General features: G+C 47.5%; 1 protein-coding gene across 6 annotated transcripts in view; it reads left to right on the top strand.

Annotated features, from left to right (window-relative positions):
• The first annotated feature begins 2,339 nt into the window (after positions 1 to 2,339).
• The window catches only part of CMKLR1 (chemerin chemokine-like receptor 1), a 48,153-nt gene continuing 31,071 nt past the window's right edge, over positions 2,340 to 19,421 (top strand). The window contains exons 1-2 of one of the 6 annotated variants that reach the window (XM_019757483.3): positions 2,340 to 2,646; positions 2,776 to 2,922. The gene's annotated coding sequence lies outside the window, so the exon portion shown is untranslated. The other 5 variants (XM_074321805.2, XM_019757485.3, XM_019757490.3 and 2 more) reach the window with 5 other exon arrangements.

The raw sequence follows: 19,421 nt of genomic DNA, 5'->3' as shown, positions 1-19,421 counted from the left end.
GAGGGCCCCATTCTGCAGTCTGCAGTGAGGTCTGCACGTTTGCATTTCTGACAAGCTCCCAGGCAAGGCTGCTGCTGGTGGTCCCCAATCCACGCTTTGACACCACTGGTTTCTATTAATCACGAACCTTTAGATGATGATGTACAGGATTCCCATCGCATTGTGGAAATGTCCTGTCTTTTGGACCAGGAGACTTTGGGGCTGCTGTACTGCTAACTGTGGGTGGCCTTGGGCAAGCCCCTTGCCTTCTCTGGGTCCAATGTTCCCATCAGTATGGTAAGGTGCATATGAGAAGCTCTTGGTTCCCTGGGCAAGCCTGGCGTGCGGGAGAGGAGGGTTTGGAGTCGGGCTGGGTCTGACTTCTGACTCTGGGGAGTGGTGTGACCTTGGGCAAGTGACTTAACCTCTCTGTGCTTCCAGTGATTACCCTGGGAATGAAAGCGTTAGACTAGATAGTTTTTAAGTGTCAATCTCACTGAATTCATAGTTAAGGATGGTGGGGAGAGAAAGGTGAGGTGCTAAGGCTGCTCAGATGGTGAAGGACGTGTGTCCTCCCACCTGCCCAAGACCTTGAGGCCAAAAGAAATACAGGTGAGTCTCCTTCCCTCCCTTCCTCCCCCCTCCTTCCTCTTTCCCTCCCTGCCCCATCCTCTTTTCCTGCCTCTTTCCTTTCCACACCGTTATTTTCTGCTGCCTTAACTTTGCAGTCAGACAGACCTGGGTTCAATCAGATCTGTGGGCACGATCTGGACACCCTTGGCTAAACCACTTCCCCTCTGTGACCCCAGGGCCCTCGTCTGTAAACGGGCCCGTGACCGCTCCCGAGTGTTGCTGGAGATTCACATGACTCTCTCCATGGAAAGCCCCTGGTCGAGGGCCATGCACACACGGTGGGCGCCTCTGTCAGTTCTTTAGTGTGGAGGCAAAGGCCGGCTGGAGCCAGGCAGCCAGGTTGCCATCCCAGCTCTCCCACCCACCAGCTGTTGGCCTTGGGCAGTGACTTAACCTTTCTGTGTCCCAATTTCCTCATCGGTAAAATGGTGGCAGAAGTAGTACCTACTTCCTGGGGTTGCTGTGAGGATAAAGAGCAAGTGCCTAGCCCACTTCTTGGCTGTCAGCCATTTTGGTTATTCGGCCGCTGATGGTAATGATGATGTCATGATGAGATAAGCCAGACAAAACAGAGTCCCTTCCCCAAGGCGTTCCCAGTGTAAGGGAGAGAGACACCTTAACAGGTAGGGACAATACCACATCAGTGCCCTGATTGTGGGGGAGCCCAAGGGGCCAAGGGGAGCCCAGAGCAGCCCCCCAAGGTGCAGGGAAGGCTTCCTGGGAAGATGGTTCCCAAGCTGAGACCTGAAGAGGGAGCATAAGACCTTTCGAATAATAAGTATGTTCATAAGAATTCATATAAGAAAATAACAGGACAGGTGTGTTTATTATAGCTAAAAAGTTGAAAATAACCTAATCAAACATCAAGAAACTATTGATCAAATAAGCTATGGTGCAGAGAGTCAATGAACCAATTGGCAGCTGTTGAAACAGGGTAAGATATATACATCTTATCATTGAATGAAAAAGCCAGTTACAATATGGACATAGAGTGTGACTGAATCATTTTAGATTTCTATGTAAAATATATATATGTGTGTTCATACCAAAGTATGCACGATATTTATCTCAGGGGGAGCAGGGTTTGGGATGAAAACAGAATTTCTATGTAAACAACACGGGTTCTGAACATAGTGAAAGGTTTTGCTGTATTTTGTCACAGAGCTCTCCAGAAATGGAATATCGATGTACATTCCAATTATGGATAAGATTGTATGAGATTGTTGCTTCCCTGTAACATTTAGTAAAATCAGACCTTATAAAACATGGTAATCTTTGTTCATTTGGTGCTTTAAAACAACCTCCTTGCTGTTTTAATTTACAAAAAAAAAAGAGGGAGCAGAAGGTCATCAGGCCACGAAGAGGGGCAGGAAAGGCGTCCAGGTTGAAGGAACAGCAGGCACGAAGACCTGGGGTAAGGAAGGGGCCCAGAGTGGTACAATACCTGGTAGTCTGTCCTGTGGAGCTGCTGAGCCCTTTCAGGCAACACGACACTTCCCCCAGCTGCATATGTTCCTGGTTTGTGCTCAGACAGTGGGCACAGCTCCCAGCTGGGCTTGGCCGCCAGGGGGGCGGGTCGTCCCCAGCAAGCCTTGCCACCAGCCACAACCCACCAGCCCAGTCCCCGGCTGGCAAGCACAGCCACCCTTGGCAGCCCCCACTCCACGCAGCTGGCCGCCTCTGCCCTTGTTCAGCCCAGTTTCCTGCCCCTCCCTCTCTCTCTCTCCTCCCTCCAGCTGTTTCTCTGGCAGAGTCTGTCCCATTCAGGACAGCAGCCCCAAACAACGAGGAGCTCAGGACAGATGGAGGTCTCCCCAGGAGCCTCTCAGTGCATGAAGGTGTTCTGTGGTGGGGGGCGGGCTGTGCTCTGCCGGGTTTGAGGGGATCTTGAATGAATACATGAGCTGTTTTCTGGGCAAACAGCCACAGCCAAATCACGGTGTGACTGGGAGAAAGAAGTCGGGGAACACAGGTTTCCTGCACAGCCTCGTGTGGCCTGAAGTCTTGGGGAACCTCAGGAAGACCAGCCTCCAGGTACCATGCTCGGTGTGACGCCACCCGGAGGGGCCAGAAAAGGGGAGTCCTGGTCGAGGGAGAAGTTCTTTGGTCCTGCTTAGAATTTAATTCTTGTCAAAATGGAAATAGTTCTGTTATGATTTTCAGATTTCCGAAGTAATGCGCGCCAATTGTCAAACATAGCAAGATCACCAGAATTTTAAAAGCAGCGTGCTCAGCATTTTCTTTCGCTAAGTCTGTGAATGCTTGCGGCAGCCCCAGGAGGGAGGTACTTTCATGGTCCTCCTCATGCAGGTGAGGAAGCAGACTCAGAGAGAGGAGGGCATGGGCTCAGGGCTGCAGGGATGCTAAGCCGGTGGGGGGAGGGGGGTCAAGATTAGAATGAAATGAGTGTATAGCCCACCTTCTTCACCACTGGGCTGTACCACCTGTCAGGACAGAGACAAAAGCGGGGGCCTGAACCCAGAGAAGTGCCCCTCTCCATCCCTCCCTCTACCCCTCACTAATTTACCCGAGATGTTGTTGGCTGCCTGCAATGTACCAGACACACATAAGTACGTCCCCGAGCATACACAGGCTCAAGTCTTCCAACATCTCGTCTGGTCACTCTTGTACCTCACACGGGTTGTGAACTTCCTTCCCTGTCATCTCTGTTCCTCCACTATACATCTTAATGACTACGTAGAGAGCATGTCTTGGGATTTATGTAACCGTTCCTCATTGTGGTTATAAACAGTGCTGCCACGACCACTCGAATACGTCATCTCTATGTGCTTGTTCCACAGACACCTTTCCAGAGGGGAAATGCCTGGGTCAAAGGTTTGCCAGGTTTTAAGGCTGTTGAAGCTTTTGGCCACGTTGCCCCCAAAGGTTGTGCCAGCTTGCATTCCCCCGGTGCTGTATTGGGGGGGGGGGCGATATTCTTCCAGTGTCACCCACACTGGTTGCTGCCCATCTCTTAAACTTTCTCTGTTGGGAAAGGTGAGAATAACATTTGGCTGCCTCACTTGACATTTCTTTATTAATGCTGATTAGCCTTTATCATCTTACTCGCTTTTCTTCGATGATTATTCGATTCAAGTCCATTCCCATCTTTTCCTGCGGGCCCGTTTGTCTTTTTCTTATTGATATTTAAGAGTTCTTTGCATACAAAGGATATGAACCCTCTGTTCTCTGTTGAAAATAGTCCACTCCCCCCTCTGCTTTTGGACTAGCACATTTTAACTGGGTAAGCCATAAAGACCTGCTTTTGGCAAAATTACTAACAAACAACACATCATAATAGTCAAGTGCAGTCAGCCCTCTGTATCATGGGTTCTGCATCTGTGGAGTCAACCTACCGTAGGTCAGAAACATTTGTTGTTGCTGACGTGGACTATGCACTTAGGCCTGCAATGGTTGCATCTGTATTGAACATGTAGACATTTCATTCTTGTCAGTATTCCCTACAACACAGAGTAACAACTATTTCCACAGCGTTTACGTTGTGTTAGGTATTGTAAGTAATCTGGAGATGATTTAAAGGAGGATGTGTAGAGATTATATGTAAATTATGCCATTTTATACGAGACGTGAGTATATGTGAATTCCGTTCCAGGGGGCTCCTGGAATCAATCCCTCGTGGATGCTCTACGTAAGTCTGATCACTCAGACCTGTATGGTTCAGAGAGGTCAGTGAGAGAGTGGCCAGGCCCTGCGTCTATCTTCTCTTTCCATGAAGGGGCCCAGGCCCCAGTTTCTCTCTTGGAATCCCCTATTTCCTTTTCAAGACCAACTTCCCTGTGGTGGTTGCTGTCTCTCCTGCTTCCTCCAACTTGCTCAAGGGAAAGATTCCTTTAAATGTCTCAGTTGCTGAGATGAACACGATTGGCTAATCCAGGCCTCTGGTGGCAGGAGGAGAAGGTGGCCTGGCGTTTTCTTGTGACAGATAGTTTAACATAAATCCGTGACACTTACGCGGTGGGGTGTCAGGCACTGAGAAGCCGATGGGAAGAATTATTTATCTCTTGGTGCACAGGGACCTTCTCTGGACTCCCCCAAGCTTCAGGGAATAGATAAACTTGACCTTGGACAAGTACTTCCCTCTTTAGCTAGATCCTCCTGAGAAGTCATCCCTCCCACGCCACCTCACCCTGTTGGGACAAGGCCTGTCCCCTAGGCTTTCTCAGTGCCTGTACTTCCCGTCACAATGTGTATAACACTATGTTGTAATTGCCCCGTCATCTTGTCTGTCTTTCCTGCTGGCCTGGATGCATCTTTAGGCCAGAATGGGATGTTATCCTCTCTGTATCCTCAGTCCCCTGGACAAAACCTCACATGTAGTAGGTGCTCAGTAAATGCTCATTGAATAAATAACGTAGCCAGGCGTCATTTTCACCAACTGTAAAATTGGATGGGGGAGTTGGACTAAGTTCTCATCTCTTAGATGTTTACTTAGCTCCTCTCAGTTTGCAAACAATTTCATTGGGATGATTTTGAATTCTCACCATGGCTATATGATAAAGGTGCTATTTATATGCCCATTTGAGAGATTAGGAAAGTGAGGCCTGGAGGTGGGTTCTGACGCTAGACCTCTATGAGAGGCAATACAGCATTGTGGCTGTGGGGTTGGTTTCTGTTACGTGGGTTTGAACATGGTCCGCCACCTGCCAGCTTAGTGACATGGAACCACTTATCCTTATCTCTATGCCTCAGTTTCCTCATCTATAAAATGGGAATATGCGTAGTAACTGCTTCCTAGGATTATTATAAAGATTAAATGAGATCACATATGAGGGCTTAACAGAGGGCTTGTTGTGTCGTAAGGGCTCTATAAACATTAGTTATTATTCTATTTCATTTCTATACCACTATGCTGTCTATACCTGTGACACCCATCTGAGCCAAATAGAAATTATTATTTATTTCTTTGCCAGTATATTATTCTTTTCCCCCTTCTTCCGCCTCCCCCAAACCCCCCCACTCTGGTTCAAGCCGTTGTTTCTCAGTCTAGTTGTGTAGGACACAGCTCCCTGGCCCATGCTGGTGTGATGAGTCTTACGCTCTCCCTGGCTGAGGCAGTAGGTCACCAGTCATTGGTCTGCCACTCACAGTGGCTCACGGCAGCTCACGCTGGCCACCAGCCGCTCACGGCGGCACACGGTAGCCCATGGCAGCTCACGGCAGCCCAAGGCAGCCTACAGCAGGGTACGCCAACCTCCGGCTGCTCACGGCAGCCCTGCTCCAGGGAGAGCTGTTGTTCACAGTAGAGGGCGCAGCTCACTGGCCCATGTGGGAATCCAACCGGCGACCTCAGCATTAGGAGCCTGGCGCTCCAACCACCTGAGCCACCGAGCCAGCCCGCCAGTGTATTATTAATGCTCAGGTTCTTCCCTGTGTACAAGAAAATGAAAAGCTGATTTCACTCTCTTTGAGCTACGTGGCAGTGGTGCGGTTATCACTGCCTGTTTTGAGGCTATGAAGTAGACTCAAGGCTTCTCAAAGTGCAATCCTGGTATTATTGGCAACATGATCAATAATCATGAGTATTTTTTAAAGCTGCAGTTTTTAGTCAGAATTTCTGAGGGTGAGCAGTGGGAGTCTGCATTTTGAACCAGCTCCCTGGATGTACCTGATGCACCCCAAACCTTAAGAACCACTGAGCTAGAGTACTTGAATGTCTTTTCTTTTTGCCTTTGCCCAGGTTTCAGGGTTTTTGTTTTGTTTTGTTTTTTTCTGCACACTGAGGTTTCTTTTTTTCCTTTCTAAGCAAATATCTATGTACTTCTGTGAATCCACATGTCTGTGTCAGCAGTTGAGGCCAGGAGACACAGTGGAGAAGAAGTGAAACTTTGTTGTGTTATACCACAGAAAGTCAGATCATGTTAGCAATCACCCAGTGTGTAGACTTGGAAAGTATTTCAAGCCACAGAACCCTTTCCTTCAATGAAAATATATGCAGAAGTGCAATTTGAAAAGATAAAAGTGGTGTTATTCTAGATGAAACAGAAGTGGAGAACTCCAGACCGCAGCTCACTTAACTTTACCCTTATTGCTGAAGGACCTCTAAGAATCGTTAATAGCTCTGTTGGGCAGGTTGAAAACTGCAAATCTACTCCAAATTGTTAAGAAACTAAAGTTCTTGACTTTTGCTGAATTTGTTGTTGTGACCTTAGGCAAAGTACTCTCACTCTCGGCCATCATCGTCTCATCTGTACACAAGGCAACTGAATGTGGTATTTGTCAGGATAGCAGCTGCAGTAACAGACCCAAACATGTATAATGGCTCAAACAAAACAGACGTTTATTATAAGGCAGTTATTTCTGAATGGAGGGTGGTCCTCTTTCACATGGCAATTCGTTGACCCATCTCATGTCCCTATTATCTCCCTGGACATCATCACTGATGAAAGAAAGCATGGAGGTGGCATGTTTGCTTCTTAACTGCCTCCCACCACACGTAAGAACTAGTCATGTGATCACTCTCGTTGTAAAGGAGGCTGGGAAATGGAGTTCTTGGCCAGGGTGGCTTCCTCCCAGCTACAGCAGTGTACTGTAAAGGGAGGATGGACTTTTGCTGGGCAGCTGGCTGTTTCTGCCACAGACATGGTGACGTCTTGGGTCTCTTCTGTTCTCTGGTTCTAAGTCTAAATTTTCATTGGTCAATCTTAAAGTTAACATGGTGATGTTGGATCTACGACTTCCTGCTCCTCAAGATAATCCCCATCAAATATACTGAGTAAATTCCTACATTCCAGGCCCCTAAACACAGATTTCCCTGGGACTTAGGCAGCTGATGTTCTCTTTCCCTTCTGGAAAAAGGAAACAAGAATCACGATTTTATTGAGCACGGCACATTTATTGAACCAAAGGTTTCCGTAGCCATCATCTCATTGAATCCCCATACAACCTGATATGGAAAGGCTTCAGGATTATCACCCCCATTTTATAGATGAAGACGATGATGCTCAGAGAGGTGAAGGAACTTGCCCAAGGTCACACAGCTCATAAGCAAAAGAACTGGGATTTGAACTCAGAAAATCCTACTCCTAGGGCCCCATTGTACATTGGTGCTTGTGTGTGTGTGTGTGTGTGTGTGTGTGTGTGTGTGTGTGTGTGCACGCGTGCGTGCATGTGTTTGTGATTAAGGTAGGGTTTTCCTTGGGCTTTGTTCCCCTAGGTCTGGGCATAAGGGAATTGGAAATGCAGGAATCATTGTCTAAGTCCCTAGAATGGGCCAAGCTTGCTGATCATGAAACAGCTGGGTGGTTGTCCAGGCGTGAGGGAGCCAAGTGTGGGTAGCATTACAGCTACGGGCCAGAAAAAAAGGGAAGAGGGTAGCGTGTGAGGACACAGACGCGGGACATCAGTGGATCCTGAATGATGCTGAGGCCTTGACTGGACCGGGCACATAGTGAGTACTTGGGAGCAATGTCCTACGTGAATAAACCTATGGAGGAGTGAAAGCTATATTAATGTGAGAACTTCAGATGAATCAAGCCCAGTTCCTGTTCTTAAGGCCTTCAAAAGAGGGGGAGTAAACTTGTAACTTATATTTTTATTCATTCACTTAACAAATATTTATTAGCACCTACTATGTGTCTGATACACTACGAGGCAGAATGATGAACAAACAGGATTTCTGCCCTCCTAAAACTTTAGAGGGGCTGTGGGGTTTTCCGCCGTTTTAGGGACAAGGAAAGTGAGGCCCTGATTGGTTAGGTGACATTCCCTAGGTTACTTGGTGGGACGAGGACTTGGGGCTCCTGGTTGCCAGTTCAGAACTTTTTCTCTTCTTTTTTAAAAACAGTTTTTAAAAATGTATTTTAAAAAATTATTTTATTTTCCATTACAGTTGACATTCAATATTATTTTATATTAGATTCAGGTGTAGAGCATAGTGGTTAGACATTTATATAATTTATGCAGTTATCCCCCCTGATTAGTCTAGTTACTGCAGTATTATTGACTATACAACGTTATTACAATATTAATGACTATATTCCCTGTGCTGTACTTTATATTCCCATGACTAATTAGTAACTACAAATTTGTACTTCTCAATCCCTTTCCCTTTTACACCCAGCCCCCAAAACCTGTTCATCTACTAACCATCAATTTGTTCTTTGCATCTATGAGTCTGGTTGTGTTTTGTTGCTTTGTTTATTTTGTTTCAGATTCCACATATAAATGAGATTATATGGTATTTGTCTTTCTCTGTCTGACTTATTTCACTTAGCACAATACCCTCCAGGTCCATCCATGTTGTTGCAAATGGTAAGATTTCATTATTTCTTTTATGGCCGAGTAATATTCCATTGCATAAATGTACCACATCTTCTTTATCCAATTGTCTATTGATGGGCACTTAGGTTACTTCCATATAGTGGTGTGCGAGCCGAGGCATGCTGCTTGCGCTGAAAAAGCCTCTGTGGTGCTCATGGCGGGACTGATTGCTGGGCTGGAATGTGCCTCAGGCCGTGCACGAATTGGATGTGCCAGGGTTCCAGGGAGTCATCAAGGTGGAGTGAGCAGAGTTCCTCAGGTCAGTTTCAGATTTAGCCGTGTGGGGAGAGCACAACACAGGAAAGATGGCACCTGCTTGTAGGCTACACAGAAGGAAGGCACAACACAGGGACAATGGTGGCTGTTCCTGCAGCGACACCAGTCAGTCTGTCCCTGTATATCTCTGGCATCTTCCGAGTTGCTGTCCCTCCGCTGGAACCCAGGGTGAGTGTCTATGAGTGAGTGAGTCTGTGCTCGAGCCTTTTAAGAGGATGTCTGGGTTTCCGGCAGCCTTCCATCTCATCTGGAGGAGTGGACCCCCTAGCTGATTTTCACAGCCCGATGCTGTGGGGACTCCTCTTTCTGGCACTGGAACCCTGGTCTGGGGAATCCTTGATCACCAGGGTGACCCCCACCACTCAGCTATCCCTCCCGATGCTCAACCATCACATGTGGGTTTGGGGCCAGCTCGTTTCACGTATCTCCCCACCCCCCACCACCTGTTTCACATGGCTTCTTCTTTATATTTTGTTATGAGTTCTGTTCAGCGAGTCTTCAGATGATTCTATAATTGTTGATTGTTCTATAATTTAGTTTAATTTTAATGTAGTCATGGGAGGTGACAAGCACAGCATTTACCTACTCTGCCACCTTGCCTGGAACTTGCAGGATTTTTTCTATGATCCCTGGTTGAAGGGGAGACCTGGGATGCTGGGAAGGGATCCTGTGGGTTGGCAGCCACTTTGTGTTTCTTCTGGTCTCCAGGACATGCTGGTTTCCGGCAACATTAAGAAAGTTAGTTAATTTACTGCTCTTATGGAACCTATATGTTGTTGAAGTGATGGCCATGAGCTTGGTAGAGAAAGAGTAGAACGTCTTGTTCTGCTGGATGGAACCGAGGGGTAGTAATTCTACACCGTGCTGCTCTAGAGTTCAGGTTCCAGCTCTGCCCCTTGACCTCTGGCCACCTCAATGTCTTTATCTGTAAGGTGGGGACACTACCAGTGCCTACTTCATATGGTCATTGTGGGATTAAATGAGTTATTATACACAAAGAACTGAACAGAGCTCATGGTCAGTTCAACGAAGGCATTTCTATTTTTATTCCCAGGAAAGTAAGCATTGAAATTTGCCTTTGCATATCTAAGTTGATACGGGCATCTGGTGCCTTGTGACCTTAGGTTCCTAGGCCAGAAAAGGTCATATCAGCCCATCTCCTGGCTTCATGCCTCACCCCGTGGAGAAGTCCTGGGCTCCAGTGGTGGGCGTGAGTTGTTTCTCCACCCACCATAAACATCCTTTGGCAACCTTGGAAGTACCAGCAGCTGACTCAGCAGGGTGGTCAGCTGCTACCCAGGCAGAATGTCAGAATCGGTTCTGCTTTCTTGGGGTACATATCTTCGGTCCTCTGATCCAAGCCCTGAGCTCTCATGCTGAGGGCAGCTCTTGTGCAAGAAGGTGGGTAAGTTGATTCTTGCACCAATTGATTGGTACAAGAACCAACAGCTAGAATACTCAGTTTTTACTTGTGGGAATCAGGGGTCAGAGAGACAGAAGAGCTGGTGGAAGATGGTGTGGTTCAGCCCGGCAGACATAGGTTCTAGTCTTGGCTTTGGCACCAACCACCTGGGTGAACTTGGGTAAGTTACATAGCCTCTTTGAATCTTAGTTTTCTCTTATAGTTTTTGAGAGAGTGTCTGAAGTGCTCAGCAAATGGTCTGGGGTGGTGACTAAGGACAGAAGACATTCAGAATACACCCATCTCTTGTTATCTGAATTTGTTTGAACAGTATCAGAATCTATGAGTGTCTGGGTGTGAGATGAAATAAGGGCTTAGAGAGCCAGGATATGAGTGTCCTCTTGCTGCTAAAAAAATCACCACACATTTCATGGCCTGAAATAGCACAGATTTATCTCATAGTTCTGGAGGTCAGAAATCCAAATGAGTTTCACTGGCATAAAATCAAGGTGTTGATAGGACTGTATTATTTCTGGAGGGGAGAATCCATTCCCTCGCCTTTTTTTAGCTTCTAGAGGCTGCCCACATTGGTAGATTCATGGTCTCTCTTTCTCCATCTTCAAAGCCAGCCGCAGTGTGTTGAGGTTTCTCTCACCAAATCTCTCTGATTCTCCTCCCTCCCTCCTTTGTTTATAAGGACGTGGATAATGACATTGAGCCCTTGGATAATCCAGGCTAATCTCCCATCTCAAGATCCTTAATAATTTCTGCCAAATCCCTTTTGCCATGTCAGGGAACATATTCTCAGGTTCTGGGGGGGTGGGGGGGGGAGGGTAGGACATAGATATCTTGGAGGGAGGACATTATTCTGCCTACCACAGTGAGGCATATCTTAGACATTGATCTGTGTCTATTTGTTTTCTGAATTTGGACATTGAGAGTTTGATGGCTGTCCTTGTATTTGCAGTTAGCTTAGCAGGGCACTGACCAATCAGAACAGATGTGGGTGTAAACAACCAATGAGGCTGTACCAGGGCATATGGGGTGATTGTCAAGTCTGACCAAGGTCCGAGGCTTTGGCAGCATCGAGGCTGGATTCAAATCCCTGCTCCACTATTTACAAACCCCATGGTTCCAAGCAAGAGAGTTTCCTCATCTGTGAAATGGGATGGCAATATGCATCCCATGGGGTGGTGTTTAGGAGGAAATAAGGGCGTTCAAGTCAAATGCTTAGCATGGCGCTTGGAACCTGATAAAGGGCTCAGCATGAACCAGTAATCCCAGGGAGGTTTAGTTTCCATGTTGGGCTTCTCTGTGTCAGCACTGGTGATTTCTAGTATAAGAACCGCTGTTTCTGGTCCAGCCTGGGGAGAAGTTCTAGCCTGGCTCCTGGGCTACAAGGAGTAGAGCAACTTTCTATCCCTTCAGAGGAAGGGGGGGTCATTGTGGAGGATGTATGTTCTCACTGGGGGAAAGGCAGGTACCAGCTGCCCAGCCAGGCTTGTGTTCAATTAGGAGGTTCTCAGATTCTGAGGTGGTTCCTGGAAGGGTTATTTCAGTCCACACAAGTATAAGACCCTGCAGCTCTGCTGTTCAGTGTGGCTCAGTTTCCTCCAATGCTGTCTCTTTTTGAGTTTCCCTTTCTGCTTCTGGCCTTGCTACTGATTTTTCCACCCTGTTTAAACACCTCAGAGGGACTGCCTTATTGGTTCATTGAGTCCTGCCAGAGTTTACTCGGGGTTCCTAACGGGGTTCAGGTTTCTCTCTGATGATGGATTAGTTCCCTTTCAATGTGGAATCTTCGTTTCCAGTAGGCCTAAGAAAGATCTTGAGTTGCCATCGAATTGAGTTGACACTGACCTTGACCTTATCTAGTCCAGGGATAGGATTTTATATTCCTTACTCATGAACCATGGCAGACATCACCAATCAACCCAATCAACCCTTTAGCTGAACCCAAATGTTTCAGTAATTTCTCTGTGTTTCAAATCACCCCAAAAGGTAATGGCTTGAAATGACTTCTTTGTTCGCGATTCTGTAATTAGGCAGAGTTCTGCAGGGAAGGCCCATCTTTGCTCCATTAGTATGCAGGGTGTGGGGGCTGGCAGCGGAGTCAGTCAGGGGCTGCAGGCAGCTGGGAGCTCGGCTGGTCCAGGGCTGGGGCATTCAGGATGGCCTCACCTCCTGCAGGGAGTCGTGCTGTCTCTCAGGGCTCTGGGAAAGTGAACATAGAAGCCGCCAGGCCCCATGAGACATAAAACTGGGGCTGGCATGGTGTCACCTGTGCCACATTATGTTGGTCACAGCAAGTCATCAGGCCAGCCCAGATTAAGGAGGAGGAGAAATAGAGGCCACCTCTTGATGGGGAGAGTGACATGCATTTACGGGAGGGGGTGATGTTAGAATCCATCTTTAAAGACAGCCTAGAAGGTCAAGACAGGCTTGACATTAAAATCCGATGGATGACAATGATCATCTGAGATAATCATTCCTGAGGGTCTTAGTCCATATGAGCTACTAAAACAAAATACCAGAGACAGGGTGGCTTATAAACAGCAGAAATTCATTGCTCACAGTTCTGGAGGCTGGAAGTCCGAGGTCAAGGTGCCAGCACAGTCCGGTGAGGTCCCTCTTCTGGGGTGCAGACTTCTTCATGTATTCTCCCCTGGTGGGCGGGGCCAGGGAGCTCTCTGGGGTCTTTGGTATAAGAATACCAATCGCATTCCTGAGGGCTCCACCTTCATCGCCTGATAGCCTCCCAAAGGCCCCACCTCCTAACACCACCACCCTGCAGTTAGGGTTTCAACTATGAATTTGGGCAGGGCACGTGCATTTGGACCATAGCACTGAGCTTTTCAGATGGGAAAGTCCACACTTTCCCTTTTCAGATTGGAAAACTGAAACTCAGAAAGCGAGAGGGACTTGGCTAAGGGGCATGGGAAGGTAGGGAGAGAGCCGGGATAGGTCCTCCATGCACTCCCCAGCATGCTCTGAGCACTTACTGAGTTGCCATGGAGCATGGAATACAGGGAAAGACAAGAACTGTCCTTAAGCTGCTCCTAGTTGAGCTCAAAGACAGGTGTGTAAACAGAGTGGGGTTTGTCTAGCCAGGAGGTTGGCTTTGATGGCAGGGTACACAGGGGTTAGTGGCTCCTGGCTCAATTCACCCATGACAATTCCATCCATCCTCCATTCAGTTCAGTCGGTGAACACTGGGCCATTTTGACTTCCAGTTCATTATTAAATACACTTGAGTTAGTGCCTGACTGGGGCATTCAGTGTGCAAGCTACTACAGGAGCAAAGAGTGGGTAGCTTTGATCACGGAAGTCCGGAAATAACCTTGAGAAGGAAGCAGGTATTTGAGATGGTTCCAAGGATGAGTTGGCCTTGAGTGCTTGAAGGGGAAGTTGGCCAGAAATAAAAGATATTTCAGGCAGGAAGAGCAGCATGAGCAGAGATGTAAAGGTTTAACAAGTAAAGGATGCCTGGTGTGGTGGGCGGACGCAGGGAAAAACCAGAGGGAGTCTGACCACTGTGCAGGGCCTTGAATGTCTCATCCAATTTTCTGGGTGGTCCAATATATCCCATTTCACCGAAACAATATTCTGTTGTCCCCAGGCCACATCCTTTCCAAACTTGGTGCTTAAACTTGAACGTTTGGACAATGGAAGGCTTCAGATAATCTCAAGCTAATTGACTTTGAAATTCCAACTTGGCATGTTGGTTTGTGGCTTTCTTTCCTGGGTTGTCTGGTCCATAAACCAACTCAGAGAAGAGAATGTTTCTTTGCACTGCAGGCTTTTTTGACTGAAGGATGGGTCCCCTCTCCTACCATGCCCAAGACTTGCTGACGGAGGTAGGCACAGAGGTTGGGAGAAAACGGAAGTGTTTCCTTCAGGGGTAAGAGAGACTTCACCACCATCCGCTGAGCCAGGCTGGGCATTAAAGGGTCCACTGGCCTCCCAGCGGTGGGGGAGGTGGGGTGACTGACGTCAAGAGCGGGTCTTCAGGAAATGCAGGCAATTTGCAGTCTTTTTCTACGACAGACTAAATTCACAGGGGCTTCTTCCACTGTCAGGGATTTGGGTCACAAAGAAAACGTGTGTCCCTTGAGAGAGAATGGAACGGCCACCTGGTGGGTAGAAACAGAAACTCTGTCATCTCACGGACCTGTTTTGAAACCCATGTCTGCGGCTTGCTGGCTGTGAGGCCTCAGAAAGGTCACTTAACCTCTCTGAGCCTCAGTTTCCCCCACTGTAAATTGTGATCAGAAAAGAGCTTTCCTCATAGGCGTGGCATCGTGTGGCTTCCATGACGTCATGCGTGGCACAGAATTGGGGCTGAAAACCAAAACGTGAGAGGGCGGGCTCTGGTGGCTGGGGAATGGTGAGGACCAGAAACCCTGAGCCATGAGAGTCTAAGAAATGCCAGTGGTGGATGGTGCCAGAGTCAGAGCTTCGCCCAAGCTTTCACTTCTGTTTCCTGTCTTGGCCTGAAAACATGGTAGCAACTGGGTGGAGACCTTGACTCGCCAGCCTCGCTTCTCCTGGGGGAAATCAGGGCCTGTCTAGCCTAAATGGGCCTTTCTTTTTCTGTTTTTCTCTCCATTCCTGTGAAAAGCCCCAGACATGAAGGAAATCAGAAACAGGGCTCTGGGGAATGGCAGGGGAGGCTCCCTGAGCCCAGCCGGGCGACGCCCCTCACCTCCCCACCGCTGATTCCTGGTGGGCTGGGGGAGGGCATTCGTTAGGTGGGGGCCCTGGACCTCCTCCCTATTCCACTGGGTTGGGCCCGGATCCAGGCTTTCTGCTCGTTCCATGTTCTCAGCCCTCTCCCATCCCTGGTGTCTCACATTTTCCAAGGGGCTGGGAAGTCAGCAGAGCCCCAAATTCCTCCTTCCAAGAGCCTTTTGTGTTGTTTCCACAGCCTGAAGGGACAGGTGTCCTGGCCGGGCTTCTGCCCAATCCTGCTTGCCACCAGCAAGATAGGCTTCTGGAGCCAATCACTTTTCTCTGAAGGATCATAGCAGACTCATCAGAAACGCGGGAAGCGGGGCAAACGGTCCTATTTTACAGCCAAGGAAATTGAGGACCAGAGAGAGGATGTGTGCTCATTTGCTTTTTTTTTTTTGTCTTCCAGTCTTCCTTTCTGCATTAAAATTCACCGCGCCCCTCCCCGAGTGGCGTTAGCTTTTCGCTCTTTGGTGGGGCCTGCAGTCTAATAACTGAGTTTGGAGTCAGACGGACCTGGGTTCTAATCTTGTGTCCTTTGAATAGCAGCTGGGTGATCTCGGGTCGGCTACTCTCTCTCAGCCTCAGTCTTCCCATCCGTAAACGAGAGTGATGACAGGATCTGCCCTGCGTTGTGCAATGAGGACTAAATGAAATAATCCTTTAAAGAGCTTCAGTTAGTAAGCACCTGTAAAGGGAGCTGGCCGTAGGCTTGTGGGCACTTAAAACAAGACAGAGTGTGTGCAAGGTCCTGGGTACATACTTTCTGAAGTGGGATTGAATTCTTTTTTTTTTTCTTTTAATTTTAATTACAGTCGACATTCAATATAATTTTATATTAGTTTCAGGAGTACAGCCTAATGGTTATATCTATCTATCTATCTATCTATCTATCTATCTATCTATCTATCTATCTATATAAATAATTTATGAAGTGGTCCCTCCCATTTGTCTAGTACCCGCCTGGCACTATACATAGTTATTATAATATTATCGACTATATTCCCTATGCTGTACTTTACATCCCCGTGACTATTTTGTAACTACCAGTTTGTACTTCTTAATCCCTTGACCTTTCTCAGCCAGCTCCCCCAATCCCTCTTCCATCTGGCAACCATCAGTTTGTTCTCCGTATCTATGAATCTGTTTCTAATTTGTTTGTTCATTTATTTTGTTCTTTAGATTCTACATATCAATGAGATCATGTAGCATTTGTCTTTCTTTGTCTGACTTATTTGCCTTAGCATAACACCCTCTAGGTCCATCCATGTTGTTGCAAATGGTAAGATTTCATTTTTTATGGCTGAATAATATTCCATTGCATAAATGTACCACTGCTTCTTTATCTAATGGTCTATTGATGGACACTTGGGTTGCTTCCACATCTTGACTATTGTAAACAGCACTGCAGTGAACATAGGGGTGTATATGTCTTTTTTAATTATTGTTTTGGATTTCTTCAGGTAAATACCCAGAAATACAATTACTGGGTCATAAGGTAGTTTTATTTTTAATTTTTTGAGGAACCTCCAAACTGTTTTCCATAGTGGCTGCACCAATTTGCAAGCCCACCAACAGTGCTCAAGGGTTCCCTCTTTTCTCCACGTCCTTGGCAAACACTTGTTGTTTGTTGATTTATTAATGGCCATTCTGACAGGTATGAGGTGGTGTCTCATTGTGGTTTTAATTTGCATTTCTCTGATGATTAGTGATGTTGAGTATCTTTTCATATGTCTATTGGCCATCTAAGACAGGTTCAGATTTGGCTGTGTATGGGGAGAGCTCCACACAAGAAAGATGGTGCCCTCCCCCCAGCCACATGGGAGAAAGGCTCAACACTGGGACAATGAACACTGTCCCTCCAGCCCTTGCCCTGAAGCCTCTCAACCCAGTCTCTCCCTATATGTCTCCATCACCTCCCAAATCACTGTCCCTCTGCCAGAGCCCAAGGTGAGTGCCTGGGAGTGAGAGAGTTTGTGCTTGGGCCCTTTAAGAGGAATGCCTGGGTTTTCTGCAGCCTTCCATCTCATTCAGATGGATGGAATCACATCTGATTTTCACAGCCAGATGTTGTGGGGCCTCTTCTTCCTGCTTTGGTGCTCCAGGGCGGGGAACCTGGTGTGGAACTAGGACCCCTCACTCTTCAGGGGAGATGTCTGCAGCTGAGATTTCTCTCCCAACACCCAACACTCACGTGGGTGTGGGCACAGACTGTTTTTCATCTCCGCCCCTCCAACCAGTTTCAATGTGACTCCTTTTTTCATATCCTTGGTTATAGGTCTTATGTTCAGCTAGTCTTCAGATAGGTCTTCAGGTAGATTATTCTATAATTTAGTTGTAATTTTAATGTGCTCATGGGAGGAGGCAAGCACAGCATTTACCTACTGTGCCGTCTTGACTGGAACTCCTGAATGTTTGAGATTGAATTCTTTAAACGCCCCCTTCTGCTCAACACCGTATTTTCCTGTCCAGAATGGGGCTCAGAGACCAAGGCTCAGAGAGGTTGGTTGGCTGCCTAAGGCCACAACAGCTCATAACAAAGGGAAACAGACTCCTGACACCTCACCTTACACTTGCCTGTACAGCACAAAGACTATTGCTATTCTCCTGGTCCCCTTCTCCAGAACTTACCTACCCTCTTTCTCTGTGATATGCAAACCTTTCCACTTTACCTAGGCCACAGAATCTTGCTACTCCAATTAGGGTTATCTCATGTATCTTTGATAACTCGATCAAAACTTAATCAGTTTCACGCCCCATTCCCTCAGAAGCCTGTTCTCATCCAGATGTCCAGCTGAAAACCAAAGCAATCAACTCTTTCACACTGAGGTGCTTGCAACTGATGATAGCTTGTAGGAGTGGGGGTTTGTGAGCACGGCACCTTAAGCCAGCAGAGAGTATCTACAATGGTGGACACTCAGGCACTGTGGACGCAAGAAACCTTCCGGCCAGGGGTCTTCCTGGATGTAAGCAAGCAGCAGCCTCCCCTTCTACAGGACCTGAAGACAGGAAGTTATTGCGTCAATTCCATAGGAGAAGTTTGTAGTGCTGACTTCCTCCCACCGCTACTGGGGCCTCTCTGTCCCTTCCTTTTCTTGTAGATGGAGTGGTGGAATTGGGTTGACTTTTTTTTTCTTTTAAGTGACAAAGTTTTACATCAGCAGAGCTCAGAGAAACAGGTCAGACTGTGGAGGCAAGTGTTGCAATCTTGGCATAACCCATGTCTACATTTCCCACCCACCTGCCTGCTGCTTTCTCACACAGCCTGGGGACAGAGTGGTAACCCTGGCTGTGTCCAATGTCCTGGATAAGGAGCCTGGGGTCCCTGTCACCATCGCTGACCTGGTAACATTCTCTTCTCACTCGTGGGCACCCCTTCCTTTCTTGTGCAGAGACTGGAGGGGGCACTGGAAGAGAAAGGGGCAGTGCCAGCTGGGTTGGTGTGGGGAGAAGCACATCTCATCAAGGTATGTTTGGGGAGATAGAATGGTGGGGCACTCAGAACTTTTAGAATCCGACTGCTTGGCCTCAAATTCCTTGACTTCCTAGCTTGGTGGCCTTGGTTTTCTCATCTGTAAAATGGGGGTGAGAACAACACTGGGTTTTGGGGGTGGGGATAAGGGGAGATGAATCTAAGAAAAGGCACATTTTATTTTATATTTTTGGTATTCACCACAGCCAGTTGTTTCAAGGAAAAAAATCTGGAGTTGGGTAATTTGGAATTGGAAGTCCACATAGGGAATGCATTTAGCTCGGACGCAGCGCTCAGTAAGTTTGCGCGACATTTACTATTTTGTCACTAGCTGTCCCTGTCCTTAGTGATGGGGTGGATTGAGTGAGAAGTTCTGCCACTTTCAACCTTCTCACTGTGGGGCTTTGAGCAAGTTGCTTCACCTTGTTGGGAGGTACGTTCTTGAAAACTGGGACTGTGTCAATTCCTTCTCAGGTGGTTGTGAGGATGCAGGAGTGATGTCCAAGGTGACCCTGGCCCCAGGGCAGTAATAATTTTCTGGAACTTTCTGAAAGGACTCTCTGAGTGTCATCTGGCACCCCCAGGAGTGGTGGTGGCCAGCTTGTTTCTCCCCTGGGGAGTCATATGGAAATGCTGGGGGCATCTCCA

The sequence above is a fragment of the Rhinolophus sinicus genome, chromosome 9 (assembly GCF_057876585.1).
Source record: "Rhinolophus sinicus isolate RSI-liver-muscle chromosome 9, RSI-T2T, whole genome shotgun sequence".
In the NCBI taxonomy this organism is placed as follows: Eukaryota; Metazoa; Chordata; class Mammalia; order Chiroptera; family Rhinolophidae; genus Rhinolophus; species Rhinolophus sinicus.
This window is presented reverse-complemented; position numbering and strand designations above follow the sequence as displayed.